The sequence below is a fragment of the Protopterus annectens genome, chromosome 13.part0 (genome assembly GCF_019279795.1).
Source record: "Protopterus annectens isolate FY-2018-M chromosome 13.part0, PAN1.0, whole genome shotgun sequence".
Lineage (NCBI taxonomy): Eukaryota > Metazoa > Chordata > Ceratodontiformes > Protopteridae > Protopterus > Protopterus annectens.
This window is the reverse complement of record NC_056747.1, coordinates 1,198,139,333-1,198,156,054: the sequence shown is the minus strand read 5'-3', so window position 1 is coordinate 1,198,156,054 and position 16,722 is coordinate 1,198,139,333. Positions and strand designations below refer to the sequence as shown.

The following is a 16,722-nucleotide window of genomic DNA, read 5'->3' as shown; positions in this document are numbered from 1 at the left end:
CACTCTATCGACAGTCATCGAAAAGGGTCCTAGAGGATACAGTCGGGGATCTGGATCTCCCTGCCGAGGGAGACCTGTGAGTCGGAGAAACCGGTCAAAAAACAGGAGACCTGCTCCGAACTGGAAAATCCGTCATCAGCTCGAATAGACAGGGAGCCAATGTAGACATCATAGATGTGCTGCCTTCTGTTGGCCCCGAAGCCAGTGGAGCCAAAGAAGCAACTACAGTTCTGGTGATTTTCTCTGGTGGCTCCGAGGAAACTGACTGAGCCAGAGAGTTTCTTTGAGGATTTTTTGTCCGTTTCTTTGTCTGGTTTGGAAGGAGAGGATCTGGAACTAGAAGACCTCTCCAAGTCTTCTTCAAAGGAAGGTTTCAGCAATCCTTTTAAAATAAGCTTGTTCTTCATCTCCTGCAGCACACACTGGGACTGAAAGCATGGCAGAACAAACAGCATTCTTGCAAATGAATAGCCCCCAAGCAATAAACGCACACTGAGTGCCCATCAGTCAATTACATCTAATTATTACATTTGAGATACTTCTTAAAGCTCGAAGGCTTGTATTCTTTAGAATACTTGTACATGCCGACAGAAAAAATACACACGGGGAAAAAAGGTAGGGACACCTTCACCAAAATAACCAAAGGTAGAGCGTGGGAAACTAGAGCCTCTAACTGGATAACCACAGGGAGGACTAGGTCCTCTAAGTTAAACTGGCCTAGCCCAGGGAATAAGCAGGAAAAAGGACACCAAAAATAGGCACACAATAAAACCCACTAACAGTTATACTAAAAAACACAGGGGAGGACTAAGTCCTCTAACTGAAATGGGTCTAGCCTGTAAACACCCAAAAAAGGAAAAGGGATACCAATAAAAGGGCCAACAGAACCGGTTACACAACCAGCAGAAGCAAAATACACACACTAGCTATGAAAATAGCTTTTGGCGCTACAAATTGAAAATATAAATCGAAAAATTGTACTTGGCCACGGCCAAGAGCGAGACCACGTCCGAGCTATACAAGCAGCAAACGAGATCTGGGGATAGGTGCGTTGCAGCATGGGATACCTCTTAGCCACGAGCCAAGTGAAGACTTCGAGCTACAGTATGGCCGAGTTGTCGCCGAGGTTCGGCTCCGAACCCAAGGGTAAGAATGTAGGCGAGATTGGACTACATAACATCACTATTTTCCTTTTGTGGGGCTAGCATAGTGCTTTAAACAATTTCTCTAAAGAAAACAATTACTTTACACCACTTGCAAACTGACAAGAAAAAAAATAGCTCTGTTTAAAAGTACGTTACAGTCTTGTGACAGTTCTTTAAATCACACCACAACTAGCTTAAAATACCTTGACTGAAGAGAAGAGCAATAAAGCAGCAATACAAAGTAAATGGAAGGCCCCCCTCAAAGGGAACCTATCTGCCCAGAAAAGGAAAAGCACAAGCCAGCCATCGATCCTCAAAAGCCTCAGAAGAGCATACTCTTCAGGTGCAATAAAGTTCTAAAAGGCTTAACACGCAAAATGATCTTTTAGTCAGCTCAGCTCAACCTGCCTGACAGTTTGGACACATGAAATTGCCCTGAAGTTTTGGAAGCTGGCCAGCTGTTATATCCTTGGCAAAATATAACCCATATAACTATATAACTCATATAGTTAAGGATAATGCAGCGGTCATCAATATGATAAACATACACTACTTGCTGGAAAGGTGAGAAAACTTTTAAACAAAAACAGAAATGCTTTGTATAAATACGATACCCAAGAGCTGGCTCCAACGCACAATATTTCAACAAGCTCTTTGGACACACAAGTTCAACTTGTCCATTGATCCACTAAATGCTCCAATGTTTATTATGGATCATTTCTGCTGTTTATAGGGAAGCAATTACAAGAAACTGGAACAAATCCTATCCTTTTATTCAGTTTGAAATACCCCAACTAGGAGAAATAAGGGGAGAATTTCCAATTCCATACGTTGACCTAAATTAGGAATCATTTTACAAACATTTGAAAATAACACTCTAAATTCTCAGCGATATCTGAATTTGTACAAAATTGATGTTGATGAGTAATTAAAGAAGTTATGTACGCACCGTAACGTTCCATGTGAGTTGTTGCATCTAACCTTCATTCATCACTGATGGGTTCAGAGCTGATCCTTGGCTCCATCACGGCCGACTAGCAAGCTCAAAGTTCTCCAGTAGCTCAAGACCCCACCCCTTATCCCACAATGCACTGCTGGAATTACCTCAGATCTTATTTGCTGCGTACCATATAGTAGTACAATAATTATTCTGCCTAGGAATGAATACACATTGAAAAACCAAAATGAAGACAGCCTCCAGGTCAACTGCCAGTCAGGAGGGGGAAGGCGGGAGGGACGGGAGAATGAAGGTGAGATGGAACAACTCACATGGAACGTTATGGTGAGTACATACTTCTTTATGCGAAGTTGTTCAATCTCGACGTTCATTCATCACTGATGGGTAGCGTCCCTAGCATGTACACTCTTCAGAACCTAGAACCAAATGAAGCCCTGTCCCTGGAGGCCTTATCCACTTTGTAATGAGTTATAAAAAATTGTGAGGTTTAGACCATGTGGCTGCTGAACAGATGTTATCCAAAGGTAATTTGGCTTGAAAGGCTGAAGAGGTAGAAACTTCTCTGGTTGAATGAGCCTTTACCTTACTAGACAAGGGCATATTATGACAAGCATGTGTGTAGGTGATACAATCAGACAGCCACTTAGACAGGGTTGTTTTAGCAACTGGTTTACCTTTCCTGGCCTCAGAAAAAGACAGAACTGATCTGATTTCCTAATGTCTTTTGTTCTGTCTAAATAAAATCTAAGTTGTCTATGAACATCGAGTTTATGCAACATATATTCCAATTTGTTGGTATGATTAGGGAAGAAAACAGCCAACTCAATGACTTGATTAATATTAATCTCAGAACATACTTTGGGCAAAAAGGATGGATTTGTCCAGAGAGATGCTCTGTCAGCATGGAAGACCATGCAAGGGGGCGTGATGGATAGGGCTTGAAGCTCTGACACTCTACGGGCTGAAGTGATGGCTACTAAGAAGATAGTTTTCCATGACAGAAATTTTAGTTCACAAGATGATGTAGGCTCAAAAGGAGGAAGAATGATACGAGAACATAAAATTCAAATTCCAGGGGGAATAAGGTGTCTTCACTGGAGGCCTTATGTGAAAGGAACCTTTTAGAAAAGCCTTAGACAATCGATGAGCCATAAAATACAAACCATCAATTCCTAGATGGAAATTAGATATAGCAGCTAAATGCACTCGCACCATAGCCGCCGCTGCTCCTTTGTTGAAGATTTCTGTCAAGAATTGTAAGATAGAAGACAACGACGCTTGATAAGGGTCAATGTTGTGGGAAGAAGCCCAAATGGAAGATCTCTTCCACTTACTACGATACAATTTTGTGGTGGAAGGTTTATGGGAAGCCAACAAAAATGGACTAGTGTCATGGGAAAGATTACAGAGCCTGGCTATGCAGGGAATTGGAGCAGCCAAGCGGTTAGCTTCAGTGTCTGAAAGGATGGATGAAGATCCCCTGATGGATGTGTCAACAAGTCCAGAACTGGGTCCAGGATCCATGGACCTTCCAAAATGTGATGGTAAAGAAAAGGGAACCAAATCTGCCGAGGCCAATGAGGGGCTATAAGGATGATCGTCCTTCCCCCAGCGACTTTGCTTTCTGTAAGAATTTGGGTATCAGGGGAATTGGCTGAAATGCGTAGAGGAGACCCGGGGGCCAATCTTGGACAAGAGCATCCCTCGGGGAGTGACCTGATGTGGGAATCGGGGCAAAATAGTTTCTGCATTTCTTGATGTGACTGGCGAACAGGTCGCAGGAAGGCTGGCCCTGTTTGCGGAAGATCCTGTCTGTAATCTCGTTTGAGGGACCATTCGTGGGGCAATAAGATTGCGCTGTTCAGTCTGTCCGCTATGACGTTGGATTTGCCCAGGATGTGCGTTGCCAACAGAAAGCGCTGGGATGACAGTGCCCACTGCCACTCGGCAAAGGGGATAAGACTTGGTCCTGCCTTGTTTGTTCAGATACCAGACCACTGACATGTCAGTCTGTATTGTAATTGTCCCTACAGGAAGAGAGTCCTGAAAGTATTGCAATGCTAGAAGTACTGCTCTCATCTCCAGGACATTGATATGCAGATGTGATTCTCGATCTGTCCATGTGCCTTGGGCAGTCTTTCCCTGAAAAAGCCCCCCACCCCCACCCTATCAGGGAAGCGTCCGTGGTCACAGTGGCAACTGGAGGGGGGAGCATGAAAGGGCGTCCTATTGTGATATGAAGAGACGTTAACCACTACTGAAGACACTTCTTGCAGGAATTCTTATCAGGATCATGTGACTCATTGGAAGTTCTTGGTAAGACCACTGCGTGAATAGAAACCATTGAAGGATTCTCATATGCATCCTTGCTAACGGGATTGCTAAAATAGCTGCCGCCATCAATCCTAGAACTTTCAATCCATCTGCAGCTGGTGCTCTGTTCTTTGATATCAGGGACATGATGTGTTGGCGAAGAATAGAAATTCTTTCTGGCGGAAGGCGGAGAGTGGTGGTTGACGTGTCTAGTTCTGTTCCTATAAAAATAATAGTCCCAACAGGGAACACTGACTAATAGCTAAAGAAGGGATCCTAAGGCCGAAGGCAAGATAGATTATACTGAGGGACGGGGTACGAACACAGAAAAACTACTATGTACTAGTTAGTAATATCTGCTATTAAGAATAGAACAAGGATATATAAAAAATTGAAAAATATAACTTCAAAGAATAAAAGCAGGCAGAGGCAAGGCTCCAGTTTCTTCAGCTGATTTATTACAAGACACAAGCGCTTTCACCACAAGGCTTCTTCAGGTGTATAAAAAGCAGCTCTCAACACACCCATTCTTATACTAAGCATTAACTAGTCACATGATTAAAAAGAAAACTCTTAAAGGCACAAAGAACAATTGTATTCAGCCCACAGTAAAATGCATAGTAAAATATGTAAAAACTTCATTGCAAAAACCACATTTCATAAAAGCAATATTACAAAAAATACATATTACAAATACACAAACCACATAAATGTAACAGATTCTCCCTACGTAATGGTCTATTTTTCAGGATGGGTCTCAATGGTACATGGTCATTAAGACATGTCCTGTGTTAGCTCTTAATCTCACAATCCATTTAGCCTCCAGGTTCTCAGTTTGAACTCTGGTGTCACCACCCCTCATGTTCTCATAACATTTACCTAATACCATAAATGTAAAGGTGTGTTGATCATTCGTTTCTTTAATGTGTTTTGCTAAAGCATTGAACACACTACCCTTCTTAATATGGTATAGGTGTTCCCTGATCCTATCCCTTAACAGTCTATCTGTCTTTCCCATGTAGAATTTACTGCATACTTTGCAAGTAGCAAGGTAAACCACATGTGAAGTATCACACCTTGCACTGGTTCTTAGTGTATAAGTTACACCAGTGTCTGGATGCAGAAACTCCATATCTTGATTTATAAATTTACAGAACTGGCACCTAGTGCACGGTTTAGTCCCTGGTGTATCCTCAGTCCTGATTTGGTCTCTGGGATTGCAAAGTCGTCGCCTTCATGACTTCTTATTTTTAAAAGTAAACTGTGGATGTGTTCCCATCAGGTTGCTAACTTGTTTATCAGATGTCAAGATATTCCAATGCTTGCCTATGATGTCTGTACAGTATATTTCTAGAATAGCCAAAACACATTTTAAGTGGTTGTGAGATTGGTTTCTGTTGACCCCCGTTGCATAAATCACTCTCTACCTGTTCAGAGAAATAGGGTCTGGCTCTACTGTGTCTAGAGTTTCTCACTGTCCTAATACTTTGACAAGTTTCTGGTCATAGCCCCTCTCTGCTAGTTCTATATTTATCTTGTCTAGTTGTTCCACAAAATCTGTTTCTCCAGCATTCACTCTAAAGGCCCTGTAAGCTTGATTCTGTGCAGCATTCCGAAAAATGTATTGAGGGTGCATGCTATCTTTTCTTAGTAAACTGTTCACATGACATCCCTTCCTAAACATTTTAGTGCTCAGTGCACCATTAAGTTCTTGTATAACAGAGACATCTAGAAAGCTAACTTCAGTATATGAACAGTTCATGGTGAATTTAAGAAAATGTGTTGAAGCATTAATATAGTCTACAAACATCATTAGCTGTTCTATAGACCCCCCCCCCATAAAAGGAAGAGGTCATCTACAAACCTGCGAAAAAATAAAATGTCATCTTTAAAGTCACCACCAATTATCTTGTTCCCATTTGGACATTACAGCATTCGCATAACTGTTAGCACATGATGTTCCCATGGCTACCCCGTTGCATTGCCAGTAGACCTTGTCCCTGAACATGAACACATTATTCTCCAGTACCAGACCTAGTAGTAACCGTATTAGGTCCACCATATCTCTATCATACTCCCTGGCTTCAAGCATTAACTGAGTTACACTATTAATCCCAAAATCATTTGGAACAGTGAAAAGTGACACCACATCAAGGGTAACAGCATTTGTTGTTTACAGGCTTGTTGCTCTCTTTCACATGCAAATCTGTATAAGTCTCTCACAAAATGTTCAGTGTGAAAGAGAGCAACAAGCCTGTAAACAACAAATGCTGTTAGTTACCCTTTATGTGGTGTCACTTTTCACTGTTACTCCAAATGATTTGGGGATTAATAGTGTAACTCAGTTAATGCTTGAAATCAGGGAGTACGATAGAGATATGGTGGACCTAATACGGTTACTACTAGGTCTGGTACTGGAGAATAATGTGTTCATGTTCAGGGACAAGGTCTACTGGCAATGCAACGGGGTAGCCATGGGAACATCATGTGCTAACAGTTATGCGAATACTGTAATGTCCAAATGGGAACAAGATAATTTGGTCGTGGGTGACTTTAAAGATGACATTTTATTTTTTCACAGGTTTGTAGATGACCTCTTCCTTCTATGGGGGGGGGGGTCTATAGAACAGCTAATGATGTTTGTAGACTATATTAATGCTTCAACACATTTTCTTAAATTCACCATGAACTGTTCATATACTGAAGTTATCTTTCTAGATGTCTCTTAAACAAGAATGGTGCACTGAGCACTAAAATGTTTAGGAAGGGATGTCATGTGAACAGTTTACTAAGAAAAGATAGCATGCACCCTCAATACATTTTTCGGAATATTTATATCTTGAAGTATAATACTATGTCTCCTAATGGTTTGAATTTAGAAGTAAATTTAAAATGTTTATTATAAATTTGTGTGAATAGTAGTATTGGCATCTTTTTTACAACCTAGATATTTCCTTTTTAAATGTTAATATATTTTTTATTGGTTAATTGATTTAATTGTTTGATTAATTATGTTATATATTGGAGTGGGTGTGTGTTTGTAACTATACTCATTGAAGGCTATTATGCCGAGGCGCTAAGTTGCAATAAATTTCCTTCATGAACTGGCGTTGTTTTTTAGGCTGCTGCCTTTTCTTCTTTCTTGTTGTTTTTGTGATTTGGACATGGATACCAGTTCTTTATTACACACTCCTAGAGTTTTCAGAGATAATTTCTCTCCGTCAGTTAACGGATTCACTGTTAATGTGAATAGTAACAATGGAATAAATGTTAATGCTGTGGACGGCAATAATGAGAGAACTGTGAACACTACTAATGCGGCATCTCCTTCAGCTGTTCGTAGTGGTTGTAGAGAGACGAACCAATTGTTTCCTGTTTCTACGGCGGCTTTAGACCAGATTGTAAGACCAAGGGCTACAAAAGACGTTACAGGTGGGCTTCCTGCAGTTCTACCGATTACTGAAGGTGTGGTGAGAACGAATGTTCCTACGGATGCGTTGGGCTCCACAGTAACCATGGATATACAACCAGATAGCAGGTTACATATTATCGGCTCCGCTTCAAATTCTCATCAAGCAGACTCTGCAGTGAATGCAGCACCTTATGGTAACGTTTCTTCTGATTACATTACTAAATTTTTGCAGGATAGGCAGCAGAAATTTATGAACCCTTTTGGTTCTTTAGGTGGCCGCACTGTTAATTCTACGCTTCCGCAGGATATTCAAGACAATGTAAAAGAATTTGAAAAGTTACTTTTTAGAGAAACACGCTGTCATTTCAATTTATTAGGGCTTCAACGATATGTGGATCTTGACATTTCCCCACGAGGTTTACGGGCTTTTAAGAGCCCAGCGACACCGTTCGATAATTCAGACAGTGATGATTTAATATTCAAAGACCGCTGGCTTACGGCGGCCCACAATTGTGCTATGGAGTGGGTTAAGATCCTTGTAGAAAGGGAACAACTTCTTTTGTTAAAGTTACAAGAACAATTACATGCCATGCATTCTAAATTATTGGCTGATATTGGTATGTCTAAGGTGAATGATGTTTTTGCTAGTTTGAATGAAAATTTACACAAGTATGAGACTGAGCAGATACAGTACAAATCTGTGAAAATCAAGAGAGACATTAGAGATTACGACAATGGGCGAGCGTTTCTTTGAAAACGTAAAAAAGTTTTTCACCCTTCAAAAAAACAAGTTAATGTTAAAAATAACAACAAAAAACAGCTTTCAGTATCTTTTGCTTCTTCTGATGGTTATGGTTTAACCACAGATTCAGATACTGACTTTCCACCTCTTCCAGCTGCTAATGATTCGGTAGGGCATCAGCAGCGTTTTCGGAACGATGGCAACAATTCCAGACTAGGATACAAAAAGAAAGACTTTGCTACGGGTTCTTCTCCGGGTGAAGGGCAATCTAGACAAACATTTAAGAGGGGTAGATGGACTTGATTTCTCTAGCCCTGTCTTAAGTGATAATAATGTTGTTAATATTTCTGGTTGTAACATCTCCAATGAAGAACTAACTGTACTGCAATATGGTCTTAAATTTGTTCCCGCTGTCTTTCCTAGACACCATATATTGAAACAAGAGCTCTTTAAATTTATTAGAAAACTTCATTTGAGATTTTTTCTCAAATGATAGAAAAACATATGGTTATCATGAGCCGGTTTCTAATGTGATATATAGTGATATTGATAGTGATTCTAGTTTAGATAGCTATTATTCCTGTTTTTCTGATGACTCTCCATCTCCTTTATATTCCTCAGCTTATTCTATGCTTAATACTAAAGGTATTAATTTTCATAGCAAGTTTATTCCTCCATATAATAATTGTAACATTATACATTTCTCTGAAATGATTCATTTTTCATTGCAAGAATTGTTAAATGTATGTAGAAATGATCAAAAATTATGTAATATGACTAAAAATGAATGGTTGGCTATGAAAAATCTTTCAAGTAGACATGATATTGTCATCAAAAAATCTGATAAGGGTAACAAAATTGTTATTTTGAATAACAAGCAATATCTAGACATGTGTATGGAACATTTAAATGACTCATTAACTTATGAAATTAGTGATTATGATAAATATGTAACAGCTTTTAAAGAATGCACCACTTTATTAGATAAGGGGGTTAGACTGGGATATATCTCTAAGGATGACTTTGATAAAAAGTTTTGTTTGGAGAATTGCAATTTAGCCACGTTCTATTGTCTTCCCAAGCTCCATAAAAATATGACTAATCCACCTGGACGTCCTATTGTTTCAGCTAGTAATTATTTTTGTCAAAATATAGGTATAATTGTCCATAATTATTTGTCATCTTATGTATTTAAGTTAGAGTCCTATATTAGAGACTCTTTTGATTTTATTGATAAATTAAGTCATTATCTGGACAGACAATATGTATTGGATTAGTGTAGATGTTGTTAGTCTCTACACTAACATTAAACACTCTGATGGCTTGCAGGCATTATTTTATTTCTTGGGGGATAATCCTACCACCCACTATATTATGGACTTGACTTCCTTTTGTCTATCTAATAATTTCTTTAGTTTCAATCAATCTATTTACCATCAACTGAAGGGCACTGCTATGGGGGCATCTTTTGCCCCCATGTATGCCAACCTTTTTATGGGTAAATTTGAGTTAGAATATGTATACACTAATAAATTCTATAAACATCATGTCTTGTGTTATTACCGCTACATAGATGATTTAATATTTCTTTGTAGCGGTGGTATTGAATATGTTCATGAGTTTTTCTCAGACCTTAATAATAATAAATATAATCTACGGTTTGATGGTTTACAATTTGGTGATAAAGTCCATTTTCTAGATATTATGTTAACAGGTATATTGGGTGATCAAATTCATACTACAGTATATCGTAAGTTTATGGATGGTCATCAGTTCCTTTATGGCACTAGTTGCCATCCCCCTCATACTTTACCTGCTATTCCCTATGGAGAAATTATAAGATTATCCAGATTGTGTAATAATGAATTTGATTTAGAACATAATATATATGATAGTATCATTATGTTCTTAAAAAGAGGATATAATATGGATATATTAGATTTCTGTATTAATAAATTAATGAATATAACTAGCTCCATTAAAGGTAATAAATTGATTATTAGTAAAAATATGGAAATGAATAATTATTTGCCTTTTATTAACGAGGTTAGTTCTAATAGTAATTATAATAAATGTTCAAGGAGTTCTACACATGAAGTGCAAGATATTTATTTTGTCACTACATACAATTTATGTAGTGATAGAATTTGGAATATTATTAAATATTTTTGGAAATTTTTAATTTCAGATAAAAATCTTTATAAAATTTTCCCTGTTGTTCCTAAAATATCTTACAAAAGAGGTCAAAATTTATCTGATAAATTAATTAATACTTATTATATTTCTCCATTAGATAATATATATACAAATTTGATTACAGTAGGTACCAATCCTTGCGGCCAGTGTAATATATGTAAATTTATTAAACCATATTTTGACAATATTAACGGAATTCCATTTATTCCTAATAATAATTTTTCATGTAATTCTGCAGGGGTCATTTATTGTGTTAGATGTCCCTGTAAATTATATTACATTGGTGAGACAAAAAGAAAATTTAAAACTAGAATGCAAGAGCATGTTAGAGATATTAAAAAAAGAGTACTAACTAGCCCTATTGCTGCACATTTCATGGAATGTCATAACAGTAATATAGAAATGTTTGAATGTTGTGTTTTAGAAAATATTTTCATTAGAAAAGGGGATGATAAATTAAAAATATTTTGTTATTTAAAGAAACTATTTATATCTTGAAGTATAATACTATGTCTCCTAATGGTTTGAATTTAGAAGTAAATTTAAAATGTTTATTATAAATTTGTGTGAATAGTATTGGCATCTTTTTTACAACCTAGATATTTCCTTTTTAAATGTTAATATATTTTTTATTGGTTAATTGATTTAATTGTTTGATTAATTATGTTATATATTGGAGTGGGTGTGTGTTTGTAACTATACTCATTGAAGGCTATTATGCCGAGGCGCTAAGTTGCAATAAATTTCCTTCATGAACTGGCGTTGTTTTTTAGGCTGCTGCCTTTTCTTCTTTCTTGTTGTTTTTGTGTTGTTGCTCTCTTTCACATGCAAATCTGTATAAGTCTCTCACAAAATGTTCAGTGTGAAAGAGAGCAACAAGCCTGTAAACAACAAATGCTGTTAGTTACCCTTTATGTGGTGTCACTTTTCACTGTTACTCCAAATGATTTGGGGATTAATAGTGTAACTCAGTTAATGCTTGAAATCAGGGAGTACGATAGAGATATGGTGGACCTAATACGGTTACTACTAGGTCTGGAACTGGAGAATAATGTGTTCATGTTCAGGGACAAGGTCTACTGGCAATGCAACGGGGTAGCCATGGGAACATCATGTGCTAACAGTTATGCGAATACTGTAATGTCCAAATGGGAACAAGATAATTTGGTCGTGGGTGACTTTAAAGATGACATTTTATTTTTTCACAGGTTTGTAGATGACCTCTTCCTTCTATGGGAGGGGGGGGGTCTATAGAACAGCTAATGATGTTTGTAGACTATATTAATGCTTCAACACATTTTCTTAAATTCACCATGAACTGTTCATATACTGAAGTTAGCTTTCTAGATGTCTCTTAAACAAGAATGGTGCACTGAGCACTAAAATGTTTAGGAAGGGATGTCATGTGAACAGTTTACTAAGAAAAGATAGCATGCACCCTCAATACATTTTTCGGAATGCTGCACAGAATCAAGCTTACAGAGCCTCTAGATTGAATGCTAGAGAAACAGATTTTGTGGAACAACTAGATAAGATAAATATAGAACTAGCAGAGAGGGGCTATGACCAGAAACTTTTCAAAGTATTAGGACAGTGAGAAACTCTAGACACAGTAGAGCCAGACCCTATTTCTCTGAACAGGTAGAGAGTGATTTATGCAACGGGGGTCAACAAACAAATCTCACAACCACTTAAAATGTGTTTTAGCTATTCTAGAAATATAAGATACTATACAGACATCATAGGCAACCATTGGAATATCTTGGCATCTGATAAACAAGTTAGCAACCTGATAGGAACACATCCACAGTTTACTTTTAAAAATAAGAAGTCGTGAAGGCGACGACTTTGCAATCCCAGAGACCAAATCAGGACTGAGGATACACCAGGGACTAAACCGTGCACTAGGTGCCAGTTCTGTAAATTTATAGATCAAGATATGGAGTTTCTGCATCCAGACACTGGTGTAACTTATACACTAAGAACCAGTGCAAGGTGTGATACTTCACATGTGGTTTACCTTGCTACTTGCAAAGTATGCAGTAAATTCTACGTGGGAAAGACAGATAGACTATTAAGGGATAGGATCAGGGAACACCTATACCATATTAAGAAGGGTAGTGTGTTCAGTGCTTTAGCAAAACACATTAAAGAAACGAATGATCAACACACCTTTACATTTATGGTATTAGGTAAATGTTATGAGAACTTGAGGGGTGGCGACACCAGAGTTCAAACTGAGAACCTGGAGGCTAAATGGATTGTGAGATTAAGAGCTAACACAGGACATGGTCTTAATGACCATGTACCATTGAGACCCATCCTGAAAAATAGACCATTACGTAGGGAGAATCTGTTACATTTATGTGGTTTTATGTGTATTTGTAATATGTATTTTTTGTAATATTGCTTTTATGAAATGTGGTTTTTGCAATGAAGTTTTTACATATTTTACTATGCATTTTACTGTGGGCTGAATACAATTGTTCTTTGTGCCTTTAAGAGTTTTCTCTTTTTAATCATGTGACTAGCTAATGCTTAGTATAAGAATGGGTGTGCTGAGTGCTGCTTTTTATACACCTGAAGAAGCCTTGTGGTGAAAGTGCTTGTGTGTCTTGTAATAAATCAGCTGAAGAAACTGGAGCCTTGCCTCTGCCTGCTTTTATTCTTTGGATTTGTTTTGTGTTTTTGCAGAGGTACCTGGTTACTGTTGGAATTATATTCTGCTTTGCTTATTTTTGAAAAATATAACTTGCTGAAAGTTGAAAAACTCCCAATAAAGTCTCGAGCAAAGCTGGAAACCAAGAGATTTGTGCCACGGCAAACTAGATCTGAGGTAATTCCAGCAGTGCATTGTGGGATAAGGGGTGGGGTCTCGAGTTACTGGAGAACTTTGAGCTTGCTAGTCGGCCGTGTCGGAGCAGAGGATCGACTCCGAATCCATCAGTGATGAACGGCGAGATTGAACAACTTCACATGCATTATTTTCTATATCGACTTTTTCCCGCGTTTGAGAATTACATTTTTGTTCTGCCATTTTTAGAGTTCCAATTAATTTTAAAGCATTTATAGTTTACCTATCCATATTTCATTTCTTACACATTACTTTGCATGCAACTCATTTGTCACAGTTTGTGTCTCATTAATAAAACACAAGAAAAAAGAAAAAGGGGAGATAACACATGGGGTATGTCTAACAGTGGGTAAAACATCAGATGAAGGGAGAAGTTTAGCAGGCTCTTCAGTGGACACAGCAGATTGATCTGGAGGGGGATTCTTGCACAAAAACTTTTCTGAGTCTTGCACCTTGTAGATCCTATCAGCTTTCTTAGGGGCAAGTGGCTGTAACTCTGGATTAAGAGAAGCAGTGGAGAAGGTATCTAATAAGTTTCCCAAAATGGGGGGTGAGGGGTGGGCTAAGGGTTTTCGCACCACCATTTCCAAAAGAGCACAGTACCACTTCTGGACAGACAGTTTAGAACCATTCCACTCAAAATGCTGCATCATCTTAATAGCATCTTCAAAAAAGGTCGCCTTACTCACCTTTGGAGGAGCTAAATGCCTTTCCCATCAGATTAATAAGGCACTGGTGAATGCATTTGGGAAGAACAGACCAAAGAATCATTCTAATCAGAATCAGATTCCTCTTCAGCCACCTAGTCTTTTCTCCGCCTTTTAACAGGCAAAGAAAAAGAAAGAACAGCAGCAGGAAGGACACCAGAAGGCTTCAAAGACATAACAGTTTTGAAAAACCCATATGTAAAAAATTCTACCATGTGAGTACCCAAAGTCTGAAGGAAACAATACAAATTGTCTTCTGTTCCTTATAAACTGCGACGTCTGCCTGTACAAAACAGGATAACTCACAGCCCTGACATACCTTGATCAAAGAACCAAGAACAACTTCTTGAAGATATGAAATATGCTGTTGGGACCTTCCAAGATGAGAAGCTCTTCCTATTCACCCAAAGCACACAACTGGTCAGATGAGAGAAACACCTATGCCATCTAAACTTCCAATGGGGTCAAGACAGAGGGAGCAGCAAAAAAAAAAAAAAAAAAAAAACAGTCAGGGGGTCTCATCAAGAGATGACAGAAATGTCCAGGTCTAACTCATTAGGAGAAGTCTCAATCTTAAGTTTCTTAGACGTCATCGGCACCGAAGGGAAATGAGCAGACTAGGACCCTGACAACATTTTGCCCTGGGTACTTTCAGGTTCTCAAAGTACAGATGACTACGAAATGTATGGGGTGCAAAAACTAACAGTACAGACCCCATATACTACAATGTTCCACACCCAATCAAAACAGACTTATGAGCTCTGTGAGGAATCTACCTTACACAAAAATATTTCCCTTGCTTCAATGACATGCACAAAACACAGAGGAGGAGGAATCCCCAATAGGGATACTCATCTGCCCAATGGCAGAAAAAACTGCATGAACTGCACAGCTGGCGGACCAAAATTGAAGCAATGAACAGTACTTGGCTGACGGCAGGTAATTCATGCCCATACATCCTTATATACCTCTGCCTCCTGTGGAATGAGGCCATGTATCAGATGTACAGTGCTAGAGGAGGGAGTCCAAGGCTTGGGTTTGCTGGCCAGACATATCAGTATCCTTGACAAGATGTAGCATCAGTTAGTAAAACTGCAACAGTGACCCAAGGAAGGACACCTAGAAAAATTCCACTCCTTTTATGCAGTTCGAGTTCTCATTTGTATACAATAAGGAAATACAAACACTGGCAACGAGAAATATGGGAAAACTGTCACAACTCGGTATGTTGTCCTAAATTAGGAATTATTTTACAAAATCTGAAAATAGCATTCTAAACTCAGTGACGTGCATTTTTACAGAATTAATGTTGCACAGTATGTACAACTTTTCCATTTTGACTTTTTCATACTCTTATGAATATTACTTTCCTTGTTCTAATATTTTTATTTTAAGACATACAGTTGCATTTACAGTTTACCGATTCATATTTTTGTATGCATATTTTGCATTTATGTAGCATATTTTGCATTTATGTAACTAACTTGTCACTGTAGCTCACAAGAAAATAACGAAAAGGGGGCAGATAACACGGGGTATACGTCATTAATATTAGAATGCTTAGCTGCGAAGAGTGCATACACCATGTGGTACAATACTTCTTTATAGAAACCAGTCAAGTAAAAACCTCAGGGAGGCTGGGACCACATTCAAAGTGGCTGTGCTCTTTGACAATCAAACCAACACCTACATGTTACAGGTATACCCTAACTGCAGGAGAACAGCTGAAAATCTTTGGGTAAATGTTCTCTGGCCTTAACAAATGAAAGTGGTCAGGTTAAAATAGATTTAAAAGGCTATTACATCTGAGGTGAAAGACTTCAAATGTCCTACGGTGCAGCTTAGGATGCTACAGCACTCACTACTTGCAACTGGCGAGATCTGTGCAACTTTTTTTTTTTTTTTTGCAAGGAAGCATTCTGCATCAGTATTGGAAGCGGCTGAACTGTAATAATCACATAGCAGGGGTGGCATCAGCACTGGACACTAAATGTTGACAGATACTTCACTACCATTCTGATAAAGCACAAGATGAATACCAGCAGTTGCACAGTGCACCGCCACTTCCTACTCTACACAGCACATTAACGAGCAGGTATCTGGAAGGAAACTCTTGCAGACATGGGAGAACATGCAAATACGACACAACAGGTGGTCAAGACTGAACTCTCACCTTCTGAAGGTGACGGTACAAGCGCAAGCTGATAACTAAGCTGCTAATTAGAAACTACTAAACCTGAAAACTGGATGGAGTTCCAAAAATACTGTGCAACTGTCTTGGGGAAATTAAATTCCTGCAATCTTACACAAACCACTGGGGAGCAGAATCCTCAACCTCTCCTGGACAAAGGTAGTAAAAAAACCCAGAAAGAAGCAAAAACAAACTGTCACTTTT

General features: G+C 38.4%; 1 protein-coding gene across 1 annotated transcript in view; it reads right to left on the bottom strand.

Annotated features, from left to right (window-relative positions):
* DDX42 (DEAD-box helicase 42) overlaps nt 1-16,722 on the bottom strand; it is a 991,771-nt gene that overhangs the window by 860,207 nt on the left and 114,842 nt on the right. The gene's annotated exons all lie outside the window — the stretch shown is intronic.